This window comes from Zootoca vivipara, chromosome 6 (genome assembly GCF_963506605.1).
Source record: "Zootoca vivipara chromosome 6, rZooViv1.1, whole genome shotgun sequence".
NCBI classification, from domain to species: Eukaryota; Metazoa; Chordata; class Lepidosauria; order Squamata; family Lacertidae; genus Zootoca; species Zootoca vivipara.
This window is the reverse complement of record NC_083281.1, coordinates 29,247,120-29,272,397: the sequence shown is the minus strand read 5'-3', so window position 1 is coordinate 29,272,397 and position 25,278 is coordinate 29,247,120. Positions and strand designations below refer to the sequence as shown.

General features: G+C 44.3%; 1 protein-coding gene across 1 annotated transcript in view; it reads left to right on the top strand.

Moving 5' to 3' along the window:
- The first annotated feature begins 5,160 nt into the window (after positions 1-5,160).
- LUZP1 (leucine zipper protein 1) overlaps positions 5,161-25,278 on the top strand; it is a 57,090-nt gene continuing 36,972 nt past the window's right edge. Inside the window, exon 1 of the mRNA XM_035120691.2 lies at positions 5,161-5,378. The gene's annotated coding sequence lies outside the window, so the exon portion shown is untranslated. The remainder of the gene's footprint in view (positions 5,379-25,278) is intronic.

Sequence of the window (25,278 nt, the reverse complement as noted above, 5' to 3'; positions counted from 1 at the left end):
ATTTCCTCATTCCGGATGAAGCATGGATGCTTTGGGAAGAGTTCATGGCAAGAAAAGCTGTCCTATCCCAGCTTTGTGAGTGCATTCCTAACCTGCCCATTCTGAAGATTACCGTATCTGGATTCCAAAAGCTGGCAAAGCAGTCAAAAGGGACTGTCTTTCCCCTCCTCAGAAATTATGCTGAGCCTTTGGAATCAGCAAGCAGAGCAGAGATTTAACCAAGTAATTGCTGGCAGGATTTTGCACTGCAGCAGCGCACCCGTGCTTCCATACTGGGATCCGTTGTGCAATGCTGCATTTCACAAAAGCAGCAGCAGCAGCAGCAGCCTGCCCCAGCATGACTAGAAGCAAGACTTCTTCACCCTACTTCCAGGTATTATTGAGGCTTTTTTCCTCACCCCACCCCCATTTATTTCCTATTGCCAAGTTTAAAACAGGCTCTTGTAAAATCCAGTGATTTCTCTCTGTTGTGCTTTCTTGTACTGCATTATGCTATGAATATACGACAGTAGCGAGAGTGTGTGTGCAATCTGAGCAGGATATTAGAGTACTGTATGAGCCATTTAGAACCCTGTGATTCAGCACACGCCAATGAGAATTGCTTCCAAGTCAATGTGTTTTAGGAGTCTAGGGCTGCAATCGAACTCAGTGGCAAGCCTCCCAAGGATTATGTGTTGCACCATAATATCCTGATTTACATGGGAGTTTGCACTCTTAGGACCAGTATTCCCTATTCCCTAGTGAAGAAAGCTCAGTTCGTATATATCAAAGTAACCCTGTGAGTTTCAGTGGGACTACTCTAAAGTCATTTGGATTTGATGGCTTAAGTTATCTGCACAGGTTTGCCAGTGAGATTTTCAGAACTCAGAACTTTGTGGTTTCATAAAATAATACACTCCACCCCCCTCCAAGCATGGTTTAGTAGAAAACTACCTTGCATTGCTTATCCACCCAGTGTAATATGGATGTAACTGAAATTATTGAAGCTTATGGAGTATATGGTGTGTTTTTCCCCTGTTAATACTTATTTCAAGCGTATTTTCCTCTATCAGACTGAGAATGCAGTCTAAAACACCTACTGGGTTGCATGGCTTATACAAGAGTGTAAAGTAGAGAAATAAATAATAATAATGCTGAGTTAGCAAAGGATGGAACAATGCACCTCAACATAGCAAATCAAGACAGTTCATACAAAAAGATCTGGATTTGCTAATATTTTTTTTCTGTCCCACCTGTATTTCTGGATAGGTTTTTTTTAAATAAAATAAAAATTTGGCCATTTTATGGGACCATTGCATATGGGAGGACGTTGCTTTTATTGAATGCCTCCCATTCTCTAGAAACATTATAGCTGCCTCTTTGACATGCCTTCTTAGTTCATGCAGTCAATGTCAAATTAAGTCTCTATGTCATAATTTCAGTTCCCCTTTTTTTGCTATTAACGGTTATTAACCTTCTATTAACATGTAACTAAAGCATCAAGACAAGTGCAACCTTCTTCTGTCAATGCTGAATACAGTAAAGCCATTGTTCTAATACTCTGCAAATCTAACGTATTATCTTCTGCATCCCACCCCTCCTCCTCTCATGTCTGCTATTATAGTTCAAGAGTGGAAGGGTGTGAGCTTTTATAATGAGATAAGGAAGGTAAATGAAAGGAATATATATATAAATATAGTATATATGATAGGGAAAGGGAACGGGGGAAAGTTCTGATAAAAAGTCTGCTTGGTGCTGTATCTCTCAGTTTGGGAAATGATGGCATCGTGGTGAGCATAACAAATTCTGTACCAATTTAAGAAGAAGGATCTAATGTCGAACTGCATGTGTCCAAGACTAAAATATAACTTGTACTTTGATAAAAGTTTCTAAACATTTTCAATAGGTTTCAGTCCTGCAAGGCTTTTTATGCGGGGGGACAACAGGCACTTTTTTTTTTACCTTGTGATGCTGATATTAGGCCCCATTAGGCTTACTTGTGTCTATATAGTCACCTGGGCTGCTTTAAGATGTTCTCTCAGTTACTCACCTGTGTTTCCAACATATTGATGCATGTCACTGATTTTTAAAATATCAACACATAAAGAAATGCAAGCTAAGATACACTTTACATATTTAGAAATTTGTCACTGATTCCCCCCCCTATGATTCTTGGATGTCAGGACTTGACCTTCATGTACTTATTTAACTAAAGCAGGGAATGGAGAACAGCAGGTGTCGTTGGACTGCTCCTCAAATCACCCACAGGGCACTACCCGGTAGCTTTCACACCCCAGAACTAAATGATTAGAAGATATTTGGCCAGCCAACTTAGGATCTGACCCCAGAGGCAGTGGAGAGACCTCAGGGCTTGGATCCCTTGTCTAGTAAACTGCATGATGACAGCAATTATTGCCACCCTAAGAAAAATCAACTTGCAACAGGACAGGGAGGATCCTGAGAACTAATTCTTATACCTTTTGTGGTACAGCACGATAACTGCTTGCGTGTGATTGAGATATGCAATAAACAGGTCATGCTTGAAAGTGGGAGATCACATGGGAGATGAATGAAGTTGTAACTTTCTACTCCAGTGCCTCAACGCCCAGGGGACAGACAGCATTGGCATGGATATAACCATAACATCTTCTCCCGTCCTGCACAGTCTCACCCTTCCAAATGTTACTAGTGTAACATGGTGTGTAACATCTGTGTAAAAGTGGCGACCATTATGTCACACAGGTTGATATAAGCATCTCCTTGAAATGTATTAAGAGCCAATGTATACCTCTTGCCTTGCGTATTGTATTAATACATTCTCAAGATCCAGGGCTTACCTGGATGCAAGTCCCATTGGACTCAAAACTGACATACAGATGGTGCTTTACAAATTACAAGAGGGGCAAGACCCTGTCTCAAGGAGTCTAAAAATCAGGATGTGGAGGGAAGAGTAGAAATATGCAAACTCACTTCTTGCACTGACTATCAATTTGCTGCTCCCTTCTGCAAATAATTACTCATTTGAGCAGCTTTTACTCTCATGGGCAGTTTATATTGTCAGAGCAACAATCTTATGCAAGATTCCCGCCCCTTTATTTCTAGGAACAGGAAAAGGGATAATAATCACAAGGTTGCAGGGTTTTTAAAAGTGTCCCTTAACTGCTGAATTTCAAAAACAATAGATGGAAGATGCTAACAATTGCTAAAGTTGTTTTCAGTTGCCAAAATGCTGCTGAATTTCTTATGTGTACTAAATTTTAGTCCTAAGGATTGAATAATCAAGTGATAGAAAATGTGAATCTGGCCCAAATGTACCCATTGCTCCTATTTGATGGGGGCAACATCTGCTTTCTGGTATCTGCCACTTGCAAAACACTGTTTTGTCTTTTGGGGAGTTTTGTTTTTTTTAACCAGCCCCTTTTCTTGGGTCTTTAAGCAGCTAAATCTCCAAATAAGTAATGCATGCATCTTGCCTCTAGTCCACATGAACGAGACTGTTTATCCCATCTATCTCAATGCTATGTACTATGACTGGGTAGCAGAGATCCTTCTAATTGGAAATGCCAGGGATAGAACCTTGAACTTCCTGCACATAAACCATGTGCTCTGATACTGAGCTATGGTACCTTCCCAAATACCCCTGCTCTATCTTGCCTCCCTTCCACCTCCCCATAATCACCTATCCAAACATTGAATACTGATGAGTATATTTTGACCTGCAGCCATCCTATAAAGGTTTTGCCCTAATATGGATTTCCTTTCCTTTCTGTGACTAAATGTTCTATCATTTTATTGAAGTTATTAAAAGAAAAGAAGTTTTGGAAGCCAGTGCCAGGCAGGCTAGCACAAACCACAGCAGGATTGAGAAAGAGGGTTTGTGGTCTCAGGTATCAATCTTGATGTGAGGATAGGTGTGGCAAATGAATGATTTCCATATACTGTATAAAATGTTGGAAGATGTAGGAGAATTTGACTTTGGGGTAGGAGTGGCAACATTAGAAAGAGGTTATAAGGAAGGCTCTTGTAGGCTCTGTTCCAAATTAAGTTGCCCCCCCCCATGGTAAACAAATACAACAAAGGTCACTGTGATTAGCTGGTATGTACTGAAGCTTTGCATAGAAGTGCCTGCCTTTGCCTCTCGTCTCTCACAATTGCACCTTTTCTTATTTATTTATTTTATTAAATCAAATTTAATACAGTCTCCACACAAAAAATAAACATAGCATTAAGATTAGTGGGGGGGGGGTTAGGTTTAATCAAAGGTGTCTCTCTTTTGGTACTCTTCTAAGCTCAGTGGGTTGATCTGAAATAGTGCAGTCCCAGATATTGCAGATGTACGGTAAGTGTAGCCAGTGTGATGCCATCCCCCTGCCACGTGGTGATTGATAAGACCTTACCAATTTATTGTAGTGACCGGACTGCTGGTTGAAGAGCAGATGAGGAACCAGGTGTCCTTTGAACTCCAATTCCCATCAGCACCGGCCAATCCATGGTCAGGGGTGATGGGAAAACCACCCGCACCTGGAGATCCAGACGATCCGCATCCCTGGAGTAAGGAGCCCCGAGCTGAACCTCCCTCCCCCCCCCCCGCTCGAAGCTCGCTTGCGTGACTTTGCGGCTAAGTCCCTGTCTCGCTCACCCTAACCTACCTCACAGGGTTGCTCTGAGGACAAACGCGCGAGGAAAGGAAAGGCGCAAGAAAAAAAAAGGGGGGAAAGGCGGGCTTGGAAAGAAAAGGCAGCAAATGGAACGCGCGAAACCTTCCTCGGAGGAGGAAAAGTGTTGCCTTTTAAGGAGCCGCGGTCCGCGCGTGGCGCTGACACGGGGGAGGAGGCAGAGGGCAACCCTCCTCAAGACAACGCTTCTGCGCGGGACCTTGCGAGTCCCGGCTCGAATGCGACGCGGCCCTTCGCCAGGCCCGGCCCGGCCCCACTTTGGCGGGCGAGGGAAGCAAGAGAAGGCGGCTCGGGGAAAGTCTGCGGAGGCGAGGCGAGCAGCCAGGCCCTCCTTTTCTCCTCCTCCTCCGCCCCCCCCCCGTCTCCTTCCTCCTGACGTCAGGGCCGCCCGCCCGCCAGCAGGGGCTGCTGCTGCTGCTCCCCGCCTCTCATTGTCAGGAGGAGCCCCAGCACTGCAGCCCCGCGAGCGGGCCAGATCCAAGCGGGCCGCCGCCGCCGCCGCCGCGCATCGCGGAGTGGGGGGCCCCGGGGGTCTCCGCTGCCGCAGCCTAAGGCGACGAAACCCCGGGCTGCAGCTGCTGCAACTGCTGGTAGTGGTGGCGCGGCTGCCGCCGCCGCCTTCGCCGCTCCTCAAGAAAGTCCTTGGCGGACTTGGATCCTTCGTTTCCCAGCTAAGTTCCTTAGGGGAAGGAAAAAGGTGGCGGATTCGGCGAGGAGAAGGAGGTAGGCGAGGGGATTTTTTTTGGATGGGGTTTTTTGCTCTGTGTGAGTTGGGTCAGGGTGGGATCGGGGTGCGCTTTGGGGGTCAGGGCAGGAGGGGAAGTTGCGGGGGGCTCTCCCTCCGTGTCTCCAGATCGCCCTTTTCCGCCGCCTCCTCCTCCTCCTCCTGGGCTGATTTCTGGGCTCTAAGAACGCTGCCAAAACCAAGCTGGGGCTGGGAAGGAATTCAAGGCATCCGCTTTGTTCAAGTTGCCAGTGTGTGTAGACAGACCCTTAAAAAAACTAATTAGCGACTGGAAACTGGGAGGGTTTCCTGTGGCTGGTTTCTTTTTCATCTTTTTTTTTAAAAAAAGCATGACTACTACTTTTCTTCTTTTTTTGTTATGTTTCGAGTTTTTGCCACTGAAATCTTAGCTTGGGATAGAGGAGAGAGAGAGAGAGAAGGCTGAGGATCTCTCTCTCTGGGAACTTCCCAAGCATCCAAGTTTCTCCCCGGGTGTCTCTAAGAGAGGCCGGGTCCTTTCCTGCAGAGGAAATGCTTCGTAGGAAAAACGGCTTGGCGGTAAGGGTTGGGAATGGTGCACCGTTCCCAAGGATGCAAGCGCAGGCGAAAGGGATCGGTTTCCGGCCCGATCCTAGCCATGCTTTACTCAGAAGTAAATGTCACGCAGTGGGAGTTGCGAGCAAGGAGGTGCGCATCGGATTTTTCATTTTGGCAGAATAACCGTAAGCGGGTTTACTCGGAAGTAAGCCCCACTGATTTCATGGAAGCTTAACTCTAGAAGGATATTTAGGGTTACACAGCCGCAGGGATTGGCTTCAGTAGCATCTTCTTAAGACTTCTTGTTGGATTTGATTTGTATCATTATTATTACTCCCATTCTCTAAAGAAAGAATTATATAATTGTTGAGTTGGAATGGACATGGCTCCTTCACTTTTTTTATCTACACAACAACCCTGTGAGGTAGGTTGGACTGAGACTCTGTGTGTGTGTGTGCATGTGATCACCCAGTAAACTGCGAGGCAGAGCAGGATATAAACCAGGATCTCCCCACCATCACAGCAAACCATGATGTAGAAGTGAACCCCATTGAATTCAATGGGTCTAAGGTCACTTGAACTCAGTAGGACTTCAAAGTAAACATGCATAGGATTGGGCCGCAAGGCTGCAATCCTGAATGTACTAAATTGAGAGTAGGTCCTCATTGCAATCCGGTAAATATGGTTCAGAGGAAGTATCCTTTTGGGGTGTTGCTTCTCATTTGAACAAAGCTGCTGGAAAATAACTTCTGCCTCATATTGTGATTCTGCTATCGACTTCCTGAGTACCCTTGGAAAAGTCCCTTTGTCTTGGACGAACTTTCCCAGGCCTGAGAAGGGGAGTAATTGTGTTTCATACCTCACAGGTTTGTTGAACATTAGTGCGGGTGGAATAACATTATGGTTGCCACCACCTTTTCTATTTTCTGCTGGTGCCTTTCACAGGGTTGTGATGGGCAGACATTCAGCAAATATGGCTTCCCTCATTGAATGCATATAAGTGCCAGCAAAAGCTGTATCTGTTGAATTTCTGCCTGTTATGCAGCTGCTAAATGTACAGGGAAGCTGAACTAGAAAAAAAGGTTGCAATGTAGGATGGGTGCAATGCTACAAGGAGGATGCTAAATCTTACTGTCTGAATTGTGTTTGGACTCGTGCATTCAGCCCTGTGTGCCTAAGAATTTGGGAGATGGATTTCCCTGTGGTAGGCTTGCCATTGCTAGCGCTAGTGTGGCTTAGAAACGCTTTTTTCATCTGGATTATATACAGTCATGTCACGAGCTTCATGGTTGAGCAGGGATTCAAACTCAAGATGAGTCTGACACCATTAACAGCTAGAGTTTAACCACTATGCAATACTGCCCGTGGTAGAAATGCCACTCGTTCTTCGTCAATGGTGGGGAGCCTGTGTTCCGATGTTGTTGTCCTCAACCACTGGCCATGCTGGCTGGGGTTGATGGGACCGTCACTACATCTGAAGGTCCAAGGTTTCCCACTCTTCTTTGCTACATCTTGCCAAACTCTGAGTGGGGGCTGCAAACCTGGTCTTCACCTACTTGAGTTGAACCTTTTCCTTCACCAATTTTGGAAAGGGTTTGGGTGAAAATGATGGAGGAGACCTGTTGCTTCTTGCCCCAGCCTTGGAGACTGCAGCTTTTGCTCTAAGGTTTAAGATAAACAAACACACACAGAATAACATGTGAGGACTCCTGGTTTTCTTTGCTCCCAGATACAGTTCCAGACAACCTCCATTTAAACAAAAATGAATCAGTACAGAAGCTGGACTACTCCAAAGGAGGAGAGTACTTTGGAGTAAGGAAAAGCACTGGAAAATGTTGGTTAGGCAAGGCTAAATGTTGGTTAAGCAATTTGAAATATGTCAGTTGTAGGGGTATGTCTCTGTGTGTGTCTTTGCTTTGCTTGGTTGGCAGTGTTGTGTAGTGGTTACAGTGATGGACTACTAGAATCTAGGAGACAAGGGTTCAAAATCGCTACTCGAACATGAAACTCTCAGGGTTACCTTGGGCCAGTCCACTGTCTCTCAGCCTACCTTCCTGTGCAAGGTTGTTTTGAGGAGAAAATGGGGAGGGGGGTACCATGTATATTCACCACTTAGAACCCCTTGGAGGAAAGGTGAAATATAGATGTAAAAAAACAGGTCTGCTGTGAAACGAGAGAGCAAATCTTATTGTGGCCTGGCGGAGCAGGGAATCTTTAAATGTAGTAGAAAGCCGAGAATTCTTCTGCGTCAAAAAGACTTATTTTAATCAGACTTCACCCCCAGGGTAGAGATGCTTTTGCTCAATTTACTCCGAGGAATTTTTCTTCTTCTTCTTCAGCTTCTTCTAAAATGAAACCATCTTTCCCTCGCACACAGGGGCAGATTCTGGGTGTGAAGCTAAGCATGTTTATTGCCTTGTAAGTCCATTTTTGCTCATTCGGGGCTGACGCGAGCCCGACCGACTCATTACTCTGAGAGGAAACATGGCATTTGTTTTCACTAAAGAGCAATGGAATTTAGCACTTTTGGCTGTGACCGGGCTATTGTCTGCAAGCAAAAGCAGGCCAAGGGTTTCTGCTTTCCTTAATTATTAATTGCATCTGGTTTCTCATTCAGGGCCACAGGAATATACTACAGGTACTCAGCAAGCCGTAGGCAAGGCTGGGGGTGGCAGTGGCGGGGAGATACCTCCCAGACTTGCACCCCCTCACTCTCATAGCTAGACCCCTGCACTTATTTGAAGGACAGGTACTTGTCACATAAGAGACCTCTTTTTATTGTCGTTTGTTAGCGTTGGAGTCAAAACAAATAAATGGGTGTTGCAAGGTGGGGATTTTGACCCTAAGGATATCTATTGCGGTGGATGAAAGAGGCAGGCTTGTGGGGAAGGGCTGTATGTCAGTGGTTATAGCATCTTGCTTTGAATGTGAAAGGCCCCAGGTTCAACCTAGGTATCTACAGGTAGGATTGGGGCAGGATCCTGCCTGAAACCTTGGAGAGCTGTTGCCAGTCACTGTAGACAGTACTGAGCTAGATGGATCAGAGGTCTTATGCAGGGTTTGAAATTAGCAGGGCGCCAGGCGCATTTTGCACCTAAAGATTCTCTATTTGTGAGCACCTCAACAAGTCTGGGTGCCATCCCCCCCCCCCCAACCTGGCTGACACTCAAGGATTACTGAAATGTAAGTGCTTTGAAGCCTCAAAGAATTTTTTTAAGATAAACCCTATGTTAAGGAGTTTAACAATAAAGAGTACAGTCATACCTTGATTCTCGAACGCCATGTGACTCGAACATTTTGGCTCCCGAACGCCGCAAACCTGGAAGTGAGTGTTCCGGTTTGTGAACGTTTTTTGGAAGCCGGATATCCGACGGGGATTCCACAGCTTCCGATTGAGTGCAGGAGGCTCCTGCAGCCAACCAGAAGCTGTGCTTTGGTTTTCGAATGTTTTCGTAAGTCAAATGGACTTCTGGAACGGATTCTGTTAGAGAACCAAGGTATGACTATAGAGTGTTTTGAAAACCGAAGTATGGTACCAATATTTTTATTGTAAATACCAAATTAAACATGCATTTCTGATAAAAATGTGGTATTAACAATGTGTCTCTTATGTGAATTGCATATTAGTTCATGCTTATCAAAATAATAAAAGGTCTTGCCTACCCCTCCCCCAAAAATGTCAACAAAATATTCTGTTTTGGTGCCCACAACCTAGGTTGCAGGAGCCTTTGGCTCCTAGCTTTTCTATCCCAGTTTCTGACACTGGCTTGGATGTGGTATAAGGCAGCTTCCTATGTTCCTATGGACTTGATGGCATAAAGCAGTGGTGGGTCACATCTAGCCCTCCAGTTGTTGTTGGACTCAACTGCTGTCAGCCCAGCCCACTATGGTCAGTGGCCAGGAGTGATGGGCATTGCAGTCTGGCAACATCTGGGAGGCCACATATTCTTCACCACTGGTCTGAGGCCTTGGAGAGCTGCTGCCAGTCAGAGTAGGCAACAGTAGATAAATGATCTGACATTTTATAAGGCATCTTTATATGTTCTGTGTATTCTCTGTGTCTGATTTAATACAAAATGAGGAACATGCAAGCAAGGAATGATTGTGGGTCTTCTCTTTTTAAGGACCACATAAACTGTGGTTGCTTGTCTTATCATTTTCATGCATGCACATTTCAGTTGTGAGACTGAAAGTTGTTAGTAGTAGTAGTAGTAGTAATAATAATAATAATAATAATAATAATAATAATAATTTATTATTTATACCCCGCCCATCTGGCCGGGTTCCCCCAGCCACTCTGGGCGGCTTCCAACAAAACATTAAAATACAGAAATCCATCAAACATTAAAAGCTTCCCTAAACAGGGCTGCCTTAAGATGCCTTCTAAAGGTCTGATAATTGTTGTTCTCTTTGACCTCTGGTGGGAGGGCATTCCACAGGGTGGGTGCCACTACCGAGAAGGCCCTCTGCCTGGTTCCCTGTAACTTAGCTTCTCGTAGCGAGGGAACCGCCAGAAGGCCCTCGGCACTGGACCTCAGTGTCCGGGCAGAACGATGGGGCAGGAGACGCTCCTTCAGGTATACTGGACCGAGGCCGTTTAGGGCTTTAAAGGTCAGCACCAACACTTTGAATTGTGCTCGGAAACGTTAGGTGTTTCCCCCATTCACATGCAACACATTCTGCCTTCAGGCTGCAAGGGATGATAAGGAAGGGTTGTAGGTCAGTGGTAGTACATGTAATTTTCGTGCAAAAGGTCCCAGGTTCAAACCTCACATTTTCCAGGTAGGGTAGGAACAAATGTCTGCCTGAGACCCTAGAGAGCTGCTGCCAATCAATGTAAACAACACTGAAGTAGATGGCACCAATAGTTTGATTCAATATAAGGCGGCCTCTTTGAAAGCAGGAACTGGTATATGAAATGTGTGGCAAGACTTCTAAAAAAGCAGTGTTGGTCCTAATCATAAGTGTGTGTGTATGTGTGTTCTACTCTAGGCAACTAAATATTGGGGGCTGGTTCTTCCCCCTGGTGCAGCCCCTGCAGCTAGTCCCTGCAGCTAGTGTTTGCCAATACATTAGGGCACATCGGTTAAGGGTGGATTCCCCAAATGTGTGTATTCCTTAACTGTCATCTTGAAATTATCTGTTCCATTATCATTTTTCAGTCGAGCAAATACTGAAGGCCATTAGCATTGGCTGGTAGAAGATGAAACAAAGGAATATGTTTTGGGTTTCTGTTTGAATACTTCTGTATGTAGGCAGGATCATAAGGCAGGCTCCAAATTCCTGTAGTTCTTTTCACTTTTTATTTGCATTGATTGAGGTGGTGCCCTCAAGCTGTTTAGGACTATAGTTTCCATCGTTCTTTAGCATCGGCCATGCTGGCTGGGGCTGATGGGAGTTGTAGTCCAAAACACTGAGGGGAGGGGAGCACCGTGTTGGCTACCTTAGCTCTGTACGTTCAACAGGGAACTGCCAGTCACTTCATTTTGAGTCCACAGCCCCTTTCAGTTGGCTTCACTTGCTGACTCGGTCCTAATACAAGCCGAGACATGGGCAAAGGGCTCTTTTATCCCCTTTGGTCCTGGTGTGGATAGTTTTGGGCAAAGGCTTCCCTTGTCCGTTTAGCTGCTGTTTCCCGTGTGTGAGCAGAAGCAAATGGAAGCGAGCATCTCAGATGCATGTCAGGGCTCAGCATCAGAGGCTTTGGCTATCAGCAATTGGGAGGAGGGGGGTAAAGAATATTGGCCAGCTGAGGTCCATAATGAGTAAAGGCCCTTGCCCCAAATTTGGTACGTACCGGTATAGCTATTCATAGTGAGGATGAAGATGGGGTGTGTGTTGGGGTCTAGATGAAATGCTTCTGAAGTGCTTGATTGAACATCTATGTAGGGATCTCAACATTGGCTGAAAATCTGCTGAACTGTTCAGCATAAGAGAGGATGATTGAGTAACAGATGTTTTCATAGCTATTCCGAATCTTTTCTTCTTTGAAGGCTGTAGGACAGCAACCAGTTATACCTGGGCTTTTCAAAGTTTCTTGCAATAAGCCTTTCCTAAGTCAAGAAACAAAAGTTTGATCCCAACCCACCTGTGCTATGAAGATAAAGCCAATGGGAGCTGACTGTTTTGCAAGGTGTGGAGACAAGTAGATTGGTGGGAAATAGCAAAAGGCAAGGACCAGAAGATGACAAGGGTATGCTTTAGGATTAGAGAAAGGAATGGAAAAGTAATTCTTCAGTTGATCTCCACCAGACAACAGAAGTACCGGTATGTAGCTGCTGGTGATACCGGATGATTAGAACTGGGTGTGTATGTGTGACTGTAAGTTAACAGGCCCATTCAAGAATAACACTAAAAAATCTTAACTGTAGGAATCAAGGAAAACAGAAACTGAAATTTAACAACCGTCTTTGTTGAGATAGCTGTCACGTGTTTGGAAAACCTTTCCAAAGCACTTGAAGTGGCATGATCTTTATTGGGGGTAGGATAAGGGCAAAACTGCACAATTATGTAGGCAATGAAAATCCACTCATTTTGTTCTGAACTGGTAATGGTTTTGAAATTATCTGTTCCATTCGTCCTGTTTCCAATGCCCAGGTGTGAGTGCTGATGCTTATGTAGGGAAGCATGTTTATGTAGGGGAAAATGTCACCATCTGGGCACAAGAGGAAGGTATATGGTTGTAGAAGTGTTTTTTAAAGCTCTTGGGGGGGACATTGTGTGTGGGGGGTGGGAATCACCCCAAAAGCCCAGTGATGACTGAACATGCTTGGTGGCTATGAACCAGTATCCTAGGACTGGATTGCTAGTGGAAAAAAATGGAAATCCAAAGGGGAGGGGGAATATCGTGGAGCATTTCAGGCTGACTAGAAGAGTGAACAGGCCTTCACACGGCAACATTTTATTGCAATTCCCTCTCTTGTTCGCTAAAGGATCATGCCTTATAACTATGGAAAATGAAGTGCACATTTTAAAAGTGAATTTGAAGAGAAGAGGAAATCTATGCTGTAGTGTGGGCAACAATGACTAAATTAATCCACCCAGCTGTTCTGACATTACCTAATCTTGAAATTACCTAATCATAAAGGCTATATGAGTTACCCCATTATTCATTTTCTCTTCCATCTGCGATTAAATGTCAGTCGTTGAATCTTTTGGTTTGCGACATAGACACTTTGAGATATAGTTCTGAAGAATTGCTTAAACTTCTTGGGTTAAGAAAATACGACTTTCTCAGAAGATCTGAAATAATAGTAGGCATACATTACTTTTCTTTAATTATTTAATTAAGGCTGCAGTTTTATACTCGCTTCCCTGGGATTAAGTCTCATTAATCCCAATATTTCTACAGGATTTATACCCTGCTTTGCCTAGAAAAAAAAATTCAAGGCTGCTAAATTAGTTGAACTTCATTCCTATTGAAATCAAACAAAACTTGAGTTAACTAACTTAGGCCCCATCCGCACTGCACATTTGAAGCAGTATCATATCATTTTAAACAGTTATGAATGCTCCGAAATAGTTCTGGGATCTGTTGTTTGTTAAGGGTGCTGACAGTTGTTAGGCAACCCCCTACTCCCTTCACAGAACTACAATTCTCAGGGTGGTTTAACAGTCAATCCAACTTCCCAGGGAACCCTGGGAATTGTCACTCTGAGGTGAATAGGGGGTCTCCCCACAACTCTCAGCACCGCTGGCAAACTATACTTCCCAGGATTCTTTGGGGGGGGAGGAAGCCTAGCTACAAAGGCTAAGCAACGTGAAAACGTGAGATAAAACACAACTGATAAAAGGATAACAGCAGCAGCAGAAAATAAAATAACTATATTAGCACCTCATCCCAACAACATAAAACCTTCTCAGCTGGCTATGAAAACAGATGCCATAGGCCAGGGGTCAGCAACCTTTTTCAGCCATGGGCCAGTCCACCATCCCTCAGACCATGTGGTGGGCCAGACTATGGTTTTTTTTGGGGGGGGGGATGAACGCATTCCTATGCCCCACAAATAACCAAGAGATGCATTTTGCATAAAATGACACATTCTACTCATGTAAAAACATGCTGATTCCCGGGCCGTCCGTGGGCCGGATTGAGAAGGCGATTGGGCCGCATCCGGTCCCCGGGCCTTAGGTTGCCTACCCCTACCGTAGGCCAAATGCCCTTCTAAAAAGACAGGTCTTTATTGTTCAACAAAATATCCACAAGGGATAGGGCGGCTTGATGCAAAGGAGGACAAGGCTCTTGCACCTTTTAAATAGGAAAGTTCAACAAATGTAAATGTTAGTGGTGGCTGGTCCCCAATGATCCTGGTGGAGTGGAAGGTAGGCAGAAAACGGTGGACTACAAAAGGCAGAGCCAGCAGTAGGCGTGACCACTCTCAACCCTTGCAATTCCCCCCCCCTATTGGTCCCGCTCCTTTACTTTTAACAGCAGCCTGACATGTTGAAATTAAACAAGCAAAGCTATTTGTGGCATGGGGGAAAAAAACTTCCAGCTTGCCTTTCTTCATGTATGCTTAGACCCACTGTGTTCAAGAGGATTCACTCTTTAGACTAGGAGCATGGGAGTGCTGCATTTCAGCAGCTTAGTTTTTGCATATCAGGCTGCTGCTGCTGCTGCTGCTTCTAAACTCATAGGAGCAGAGCTGGTTTTTAAAAAGGTGGCAATCCCTTCTGCTCCCAGGTATTCTGGGGAAAAAGCCTCAGGCCATTTGCAGGGGAAAGTAGAGTTACCACCTTTTTTCCTCCTTCGACTTGATGCCTCCAAGGACCACCACTTATGAGATACTTTTACTTCAATTCTGAGTCCCAAGTACGGTCCATGCCTGAACTTGGTCAGTAGCTTTCAGGGACAACAGACTACTTCATCAGATGTATGGAGTCTTATCCCAAGTTTCACTTAAGACCCTGTACTCTCTGTTGCTCAGACTTCATTCTGCCATGTGACATTTGCCATTCTTCAGTCTGATTGTGCCAGTGCCACATTAGGATCTTGACTTCAGGTCTGAATAATGGTGCATGCAAGGAAAGAGTGAAAACGTTTATTCTTTCTCCATACCACAAGTCTCTCGACTCCCACTTCTCGTCCCTCTAGCTTCTATCAGTTTTGAAAGAAAGGGTTATCCCACATTTCACGTAGCCTCATACCTGGTGTTACTTAGGAATTTTACGAAGCTGAAGAAATCAGTGCAGTTTTGAAATCAGTGGTTAAAATCAGTGCAGTTTTGAAAGATTCAGACCACCATCTTGGTTTTAGACAGCATCCCGTTGTTTCCAAATATAGGAAAATCTCCTTGAAGCAGGTACCATCATGCATAATTTGGTTACAATATCTTAAGAGGTACCCAAAGACAATGGACAAAGTTCCAAAATATATAGTGTACACACACACACACACACACACACAGAGAGAGAGAGAGAGAGAGAGAGAGAGAGAGAGAGAGAGAGAGAGAGAGAGAGAGATTTGTAAACACTGAGGTTAAAGGAAAATGGAGTTCTCCCGCGCATCTTTCCCAGCCATCCTTGGAGAGGTTGAACCTGAAACCTTCTGCATTCAAAGCAAATGATCTACTTTTGCACTGTGATCCATTTCCCAGTGTCTTTTGATTTGCCCACTCCAGGGACTGAAGATTCTTAAGCGAGGGAGATTGGATTTGCCTAAGTGGTTGCGTTAATGAGATTTGAACTGGGAACTTCAAGCATGTAGTTCATGCATTGGGTAACAAGGGATATTTGAACTTAGTTGGTTTTTTTGTGTGTGGCCTCTTCTAATTGGTTGGGCTTCTTGCTCTGCCGTGACCTAAGGGGTGAACAGTCATGCAACGTCATTAATCTTCACATCAGGGGCGGGCAGCTTGTTCAGCGTCTTACAAACTCATCCTGAGCGGACTTATTCTCCCTTCACGTATTTTGCAATCTGCATGAATAAGAGTGGACATGTCCAGTCTTGCTGGCTGAAGTAACAAAGGTTCCAGGTATTCTGCGTTCCAAATACTAAGAAAATAATCATCATGGTTTAGCCCCACAAAATAAAACCAGCGTGGAAGAGAGGATACAGTAATGGAAAACAACATTGGCAAGGCACCCGTACAACTAGCTACTGTGCAATGTGGATTATAGGCAGCTTCACCATGGAAAAACACAAAGAAGAGTCCAGCTTGATCAGACTAAAAGATCCATCTAGCAGGAAATATTGCAAACAAATAAATAAACGACAAAATTATTAGTGCTGTTTCTTTTATAGCCTGATCCCAAACATCTCTTTTGAGAAGTGTCCCATTGAGTTATTAGGAAACGATCCTAACTCCTCTCCACACCACTTCAGACCAGCACGGCTTTGTGGAGTGATGTGGCCACCACTGCTTCTGCAGGTCTTCCATGCACAGCGGCTGGGGTGCAAGACAGTGGTGGGCAGGCAGATTACTGTGCCAGGCTGAAGCTGTTGCACAATGAATCCTATGATGGGAGTGGGGCTGGCTCAGCCCACCCCTCTAAAGCCCCATTTTAGGGCTTCCTGGAGGTACTTCTGCTTGCATGCATGGGTGTAATGGGGAGTTCATGCCAGTGGAGTCATGCTGGCATCACTTTTCAAGTGGTGGGCAGCAGGAGGCTGATGGTGGCTCGCAGGGATGAGAGCAATCCAAGCACCCAGCCAGAAGCGGGTCTGGAGTGCTCTGTTAGTAAATGTAAGAATAGCCCTGCTGGATTGGACCAATGTCCTGTCCAGAAGCCCACACCCCATAACGGCCAACCAGATGCCTCCAGAAAGCCCACAATCGGGACACAAGGGCAATACCAATATCCCTTCTTTTGTATGTTGTTCACCAGTATTCACCAGTATCCTGTTTCTGAACCTGGATATTCACAAAAGTCTTTTTTTGTTCAAATTTCATCCCTCTGCTTTTGGTAAGAATTTTTAGATGTTCTGCTAAAGGAGCTTTTAAATCATATTGAAGAAACTCGGATGAGCTTTTAAAGTGTGTAGTTCCTAGGCCGTTCAAGGATCAGATTTTCATCACTTCATTTCTCCATCCCTCTTCCCCAGCGAAGTGGTCACAATTGTGATAGGTGTAGATAGAAGTCTCTCTCTCGTGTACACAGACACACATGGTTGAGTTGTGTTGGGAGATGGATATGCCTAAGGAAATGTGCGTAAAGTGTCTTGTGGCACCTTGAAGACTTAACACATTTGTTGTATTTAAAGTGCCACAAGTCTCTCTTAATGTTTGCTGTAACAGACTCACCTGGCTAGACCTCTGGAATTAGTTCCTTGAGGATCTGTGGACAGATGGTGTTGGGGGTGGTAGCATTTTCTTTCCTTCAAGAAAGAAGAACTTAGCATCTTCAGTGGCACATTCTGCACTGGTGTTTCTGCCAATGAACCCTTGCATATCGCAGAAAAGCTTTAGGGTTCACTTGTTGGCTGTTTCTGATGTTGTCATTGAGGAACACCTGATAAAATTACCAAGAACCCTGTGGTTTAATTTAACCATGGTTTGTGGAAACAAGCCAGTTGCACATTATGTTTTGATTAAGCAGTTTTGTTGTGTCCTTTAATCCCCTCCCCCCAAAACGGTTGTCAATCTTAACTATGGTTTGTTTGAAACAGGCATCCCCAAACTGCGGCACTCCAGATGTTTTGGGCTAAAACTCCCATGATCCCTAGCTAACAGGACCAGTGGTCAGGGAAGATGGGAATTGTAGTCCAAAACATCTGGATGGCAGAAGTTTGGGATACCTGGTTTGAAACAAGCCAACTTCAAACCATGGGTTATGAAGCTGGTTTCTTTCCCCCCAACAAACCATAGTTAATATTAGCATGTGTCCATGCAGCATGCCAAACTTCACTTAATCTGCAATGCATAGAGAATCTTCATAGCTCCTCCTCATGACCACATCAGAAAAGGAGAGGGGAAGGAAGAGCACGTGAGCCTGACGGGATGTAATGAGAAACTATGGTTTGTTGTGATGTCTGGATGCAGACACTGTTTCACATATGCTCTGATATATCTATCGAGGAATTCAATTTCATTTTAATAAAGGAGTTGGAAATTGAGGGGGGAGTAGGAAGCAAAAGGTATATGTAAAGGATCAGTTTTCACAGAAGAGTTTTTTTTGTTTAGGATGTGTGTGTTTACAATCTGAAAAAAAATTCAATTCTTTAATGCATACCACCATCAGATATCATTGAATCTTATCCCTATCAATAAGCAAAAAGAACAAAGTTAATGATGACAAAAGAACAAAAAGAGATAGCACACGCATTTAATAGGAACAACATTAAGAACATCGCAAAAACCATTATGTAGGGTTGCCATATTTCAAACAGTGAAAAGCCGGACAGAAAAGTTGTTGAGCTTTGGCAAAGTTGTTGCCATATATCTGGATTTTCCTGGACACTTGACGTATTTTCTCACGGACACAGTATTCCGGATATGTCCGGGAAATTCTGGACGTATGGCAACCCTATTTTATAAAATAAAATAAAATATTTTAAAGTAAACTCAAGAAATAAACCTAAATAAACTCCATCAAATCTTATCATTTATCATGCAGTAGTATTTTGGGGTGGGGTGTTCATTAATCAACTTGAAAGGTGTATTAAAGTGGCAGATTTGTGAATGATGCCAAATAAAAGTCTCAGGCTCTAATGCATAGCTTTACTGAAAGGTCCTGTGCTGATGCCCCCTTCACCAGTTAAACCCAGCTGTATCTGGGATCCAGAGGCTGCATGGCCTGGCTTCTTCCAGCAACACTTAGAAACATAAGCAGTTGCCTTATGTCAGATTATTTGTACATTTTAGCCAGTGTTATCTGACCGGCAGTGGCTCTCCAAGTTCCAGGGCAAAAAGAGGTCTTCCACGTCATCTGTCACTCGATCCTTTTGACCATGGAAAGAAAGGACCAAATCTAGGACCTTCTGTATGAAAAGCATGCTTTTTACCACTGAGTTGTGGCCTTGTGGCCAGGAAAGCAAAATTCCATGAGCTGCAGGCTTGCAGCACCCTATTCTTAGGCTGGGGGCTGTTGTGACTGGTTCAACCAGTTGCAAAACATCTTAGCCAGGAATGGGGAAGCGCTGGTGGTGGTTCTGTGACTGCACTCTCTCTAGCTCCCAGGCATGCTTGGGATTTTTCCAGGGCTTGGCTGCCTGCACTGATGGGAAGGTGGAAGGGCAGATCAGCCCAAAGTGTAAGAGAAAAGATCTGGTTGGTGCCTCACAGCTGGGATCTTAAGCACACTATCTAGGAAGTAAGTCTTACTGGAACAATTGTATGGGGCTGTCTTTGCTAACAGAATAATTGAGAGTTTAGAGAGTTATTAAATTACATACCTAGAGCTTCCATCTTGATTTATGGGGTATGTCCACAGGCTGTAGACACATTGCATTACTTCCATACTCTTATTCTGGAATGCTTTTGAATGTAGGAGCCATTGGGTTGCATTCAGCTAAGCCCTACTCTGAGTAGGCCAGTATAAATTAATGAACCTAAATTAGTCATGTCTATTAATTTCATTGGGTCTGTGCTGTGTAACACCGACATTGAATACCACCCATTGATTTGGCCCTGAAGAGTCTTGCCAGCCAATGGATCTAAAATTTTGTGAATTGAAGACACAAAATGACTATGGTTTGTTTGAGATGTGTTTCATCACCCTGTTGGACCCATTTGCTCTAATCACGAGGTCTGGTAATGATATTTTTTGTTGGAGGCTGTGATTGAATTGTAGGGAGGGGCTGCAGGTTGATTTCATTATTCCATCTTGTAGCAGCTGGATCAGTTCATGATGCTTATTAAAGGGGTTGCTGGATCTCATGAGTGACGCCTATGACCTCACATGTGGCTCTAATACATATGTTCTGTGGTGGGGGAAGTTGGATATGAGCCCAAATTCATGTCTACACCTCACTGTATGTAGACAGAACATGGAGGGGGGGGAGGCTTTTGTGAACTGGGCCCAAACAGAAATGTTACTTGGTAGAACTTATGAAACCCATAGAGTTGGAAGGAACCTCACAGGTCATCTAGACCAACCCCATTCTGATGCAGGAAATTGCTACCGTACTTCAGCACCCTTGATAGAAGACTGTTCTGCCTCTGCTTAAAAATCTCTAATGAGGGAAAGCCCATCGCTTCCTGAGCCAGTCTGTTCCACTGTCAAACAGGTCGTACTTTCAGGAAGTTCTTCCTAAGGTCCATTTTTTTCTTCAAGTTCTTCCTAAATCCATTTTTTTGACATTTGAACCTGCTGAATCAGTTCTCCCTCTGGAGCAACAGAAAACAAACTTATTCCTTTGTCTGTGTGACAGGCTTTCAGATACAGTATTTGAAGAGGTCTCTCATATCATCTCTTGATAATCTCTTCTCCAGGTTAACACACTCAGCTCCTTCAACCTTTCCTAGTAGGACTTAGGGCGACAAGCATACCTGATGTTTAGAGATGTATTATACCACTTTAACAGTCATGGCTTCCCTTCCATGAATCCCGGGAACTGTAGTTTGTTAAGGGTGTTGAGACGCGCCGGGAAACCTCTATTCCCCTCACAGAGCTACAATTCCAGAGTTCACTGGGAAGAGAGATTGATTGTTAAACTACTTTGAAAATTGTAGCTCTGTGAAGGGAAATAAGAGTCTCCTAACAATTCACAGCATCCTGAAACTACAGTTCTCAGGATTCTCTGGGGGATGCCATGACTGTTAAGGTAGTATAATAATGCTTTAAATGGATGGTGGAAATCCGCACCATCTTTGTTGCCTTCCACAATTCCATCCTCCTCTGCAGTTTCTCGTTGAGTCCATTTACCATTAGTCTTCAAAAGTGCATGACCTTATATTTTGCTTTTCGTTCTGTTCTTCTTCCGTTCATGAGGTCACCTAACTTGTTGTGTAAGGAAGTTTCCTGATCCCTTTCTGTGACAAGACCGCCTACAAACTTGGTGTCACCAGCAGATTTCAGCAAGTTACTGTTTCCCAATAATAAAATGCAAGGGTAAAATAGGTCCCATCACTGAGAACTGAAGACCCTTCCCCAGTTTCCCCCAAACAGCTGTAGTTCTGCAATTCATCCAGGAATAGTTGAGCTGTGCTACTGTTAGCAACATTTATTTTTCTCTGTGTGTAAAGCCATTGAAAGCCAGAACAGCATTATTATTTTTTACACTTCACAGAGATATCTTTCTACCTCACATTCTGAGCCTGGAGGTCTCCAGCAAGATCCCAAATCTTGCCTCACCAGAGCCAATCCTGTCATTCTTTATACATGGCCAGTATTGCTTTTCCACCTGGAGCAGTAGTTTTCCAGGGTCTCGGGCGGAGATGTACGGTGTGCAAAAGTATGAAATGTGCATTTTAAAAAAGCATTCATTGAGCAAAAACCACTCCCCCCTCCAAAAAAAAAACCCAGCCAAATGAGGACAGAGTATTCAAAGTGGCCTCCAGAAGGCAAAGGATGTTGTGTTTCCACTTCCTCGTCCCCCTGCTTTCCACCAAGGAAAAGTGCTCAGGCTGAACAAGCTGCAGTTGAGGTTTTCTCTGGATTGACATTTACTGCAATTTAGCACTAAAGAGCTGGTTTTCCCTAGGAAAGGGGCAGAGCAAGAGGGAAACCGCTTGGACCTGTGCTTTCCAGGCACAGGGGAAGCGGAAGTGCGGACCAGCCCTCAGTTGAAAAAGACCACCTGGATGGAGGTGGGTGAACAGTGAGTTGAAAGCTTGAGCCCCTTTAGTATCCCAGAGGAAGGCATGGCTGACTGGCTGGCCCCCTGAACAGAAGCAATCCTGATATTGGGTGAGGACACCTTTATCTGCATAATCCTCCATGAATTCACACGATGTGTTCACCCCACCCAGAGTTTGTCTTCTGCCTGGGTCAGGCACCCCCAAACTGCGGCCCTCCAGATGTTTTGGCCTACAACTCCCATGATCCCTAGCTAACAGGACCAGTGGTCAGGGATGATGGGAATTGTAGTCCGAAACATCTGGAGGGCCGAAGTTTGGGGATGCCTGGCCTGGGTCCTAAATCCTTCAAGAGACATTACAGTCCCCCTCCCTTTAAAACTCTTTGAGATGTATATTTGCAGGTCGGTGTGGCCAACCAAGAGGTAACCACAGCTCATGCTCTCTTGTGACGTATCTTATGTCTCCAACATGCACTCTGTGCAAATGGCACAAAACCATGCTCTTGCAAGACTTTTCATTTGTTCTAGGGAGCCTAGCTTAGGAGACTTTGTGGGCTCCCTGTTTTCGAATGCATTTCATCTCTACAGTACCTTGGTTCTACAACACTTGATCTCCCCCTTTTTGCTTTTATTTATTTTCAATCCTGGCTGCAGTAATGTGGGTAATATAATACTTCTGGTATTTGTTGCATAAGAGCGAAGATTGTATATAACTGAACACGTCTGGGGGCAAATGCAAAGCAGAAACTACAGAGTAGTTACACTATAAAAGTGCTTCACTGGCGCAAGGATTCTGCTTTAAAATCTACCGTTTGGTTGTGGGGAGGTGGCCAGATGTGTTTAGAATGGTAATATTGGTATGTAATGCAGGGTTTCATGTTCTTACAACAACTCTGTAAAGTAGGCTGCTATTACCGGTACTACCATCCTTATACAGTGGTACCTCGTGTTACAGACGGGATCCATTCCGGAGGCCCGTCCGTAACGTGAAATGCCCGCAACTTGAAGCGCTGCGTCTGCACAGGCACATGGAGCGATTTGGTGTTTCTGCGCATGTGCGAGCAGCGAAACCCAGATGCAACACGAGGTATGACTGTATTGCAGGCTAGGGTAGGGGCAGATTAGCTTGCTTAGGGCCACTCGGTCAGTGATTTGAGCAGACACCCTTCATAGTTTATGCCTTGGCATCTCCTGGTAGGGTTGGTTGGGTGACATTCCTGTCTGAAATCCCGGAGAGCCACTGCCAGTCACTGTAGAAAATACTCAGAGCAATGGTCTGAGTCTGACTCAGTGTAAGGCAGCTTCCTGTGTTCCTATATACTTTCTTGATTAATGGGGTAGAAAGCGGGCTACAAATATAACGCATTTACTCGAATCTAATGCTCACATTTTTTTGGCCGAATTAGGTTGCAAAAATTAAGGTGTGCGTTAGATTTGATGGCATGTTTACATCTGCCAGCAAATACTTTCTTTTTGTTTTGAGGTTCTGAAAATTGAGGTGCACATTAGACTCAAGTAAATATGGTAGTAAATCAAATAGATTATGTTCTTAAAAGTGTATTTCACAAAACTCATTTGGGCCTGGACTCATCCACTCAGAATCATCTACAAGCTGACTTGGAATCGTCTGTCGAAAGAAATGTTTTAGAGAAAAACAGAATGCACACCAAGACATCAGTACTGGGGAGGAGCCATAATTTGTAAGAACATAAGACCAGACCAATGAACCATCCAGTTTAGTATCCTTTTCTTCACAGTGACCAACTCAGTCTTTCCCCCAAGATGTTTGTGTGGAGAGGTGGATGTATTTGAAATTTCAGGAGATTGAGTGGTGAGACTTTTTGCCCTAGTAAATGTGAACTCAGGCTATATGGCACCATATAATAATAATGCAAGTGCAAGTGGATAAATAGGCACTGCTGTGGCGGGAAGGTAAACCGTGTTTCCGTGCACTGCTCTGGTTCGCCAGAAGTGGCTTAGTCATGCTGGCCACATGACCCGGAAGCTGTACGCCGGCTCCCTCGGCCAGTAAAGCAAGATGAGCGGCGCAACCCCAGAGTCGTCCGCAGCTTGACCTAACGGTCAGGGGTCCCTTTACCTTTACACTTTCATTAAAGTGAGCTATGTTTATACAGTATCCTCCTTGTAAATCTGCAGAGCTCTGTTGGTGCAATCATTGACTCCATTGTGTTTATTTCCGGTCACTTCTTGTGTTCAGCTCTCATTTGCATGATCAGGCAGAAGTCAGCTTCATTTAGAACAGTAAATTTTATTCATTGGAGTGAAAGAGCACTTATCTGCTGTTGCATATGGAATTCGCCGGAGTTAAATTTGTACTTTTGTTTATTCTAGGAAACCAAACTTGACACCACAATCGAATAAAAATTATTATTATTATTATTATTATTATTATTATTAACTTGGAAGTGAGAATGCTGCATCCGGTGAATTTTATAGGGCTGGCGTGCAGGCGTTCAGAGAATTTAGTGGGGGTTGTGGGACATTCAGCCAATGGACCTATCCCATTGTTGGTCCCCCAGTAACTCAAAGCTAGCCACCACACTTTTCATGCTGAATGTCCCAGGTTCAGCCGCTGGCATCTCTAGCTATAAGAGGATCAGGTGAAAGCGTTTCTGCCTGTCGGAGAAGTGAATGCTGAGCTAGACAGGCCAGATAATCTGATTCAGAAGAATGGAGGGGGTGGAATGGGATCCAACTGGTAGGCCACTCCCACAGGCCATGTTCGACCATTGGGCAGGGTTACCCACCTGCCAGTCACATGATGTCACGATGACATCAAGCGACCCATATTCCTTTGCAGTTGCTGATGATCATCAGTGCCTGCAAATCTGTTCTTGGCGGACCTGCATATTTCTCTGCCCTCCCCCCACCCCCACTTGCCATTATAAATGTCATCAGGCATAGGAACCTGCAAGCCAAATGGGGATGCCAGTTGGGCCAGAGGTTCCTTATCACTGAATATGTCCACCTTTTGCTTTCTTCATTCATGTGTGCAGTAAAGGATGGGCTGGACCAGTTATGTGGAAGGCGTAACATACCTTGTGTGCAATCGCAGGGCAACAACAGGTAGCTTACATGTGATGTGAGCATAGTCAGGAATTTCCACAAGCCGAGAAATTAAATAAAGGGATACTCCATTTTGTCTCCACAAGATTTTGTCCCCTGTGAGACAAATTAGGCTGAGATAGTGACTGCCACAATATCAGCTGCTGAACCTTTTTTTTTAAAAAAAAATATTTAATTAAAGAGAACCATAAAACAAATATAAAGCAGATCAGAAACATCAGAAACAAAAGCAGCAACAGTAAAAATACAAAAAGCAGGTATTAGTTAAAATCCTGGGCAATATATTATTATTATTATTTTGGAAAATGTCTAAAACATGGCTCTTCGGGCAACCCAGTCAGGTGGTAGCATATAAATAATAGTAATTATTATTAAGAAAACCTACAGAGTGGCAGGGATATATATAGAAGACTGGTGCCAGAATTAACAAACGGGTTCCTTTAAAAAATTAAAAGAAAAGAAAAACAAGCTAACATTTTTAGTGAATATATCCCCTCCATAGACACCTCTGTGATGATGATGGCATTAAAATATCCTGTTCTTCTTCAATAAAAGAGAAAAAGGGGAGACCAAATCTGAACCTGGACCTCCCTGTT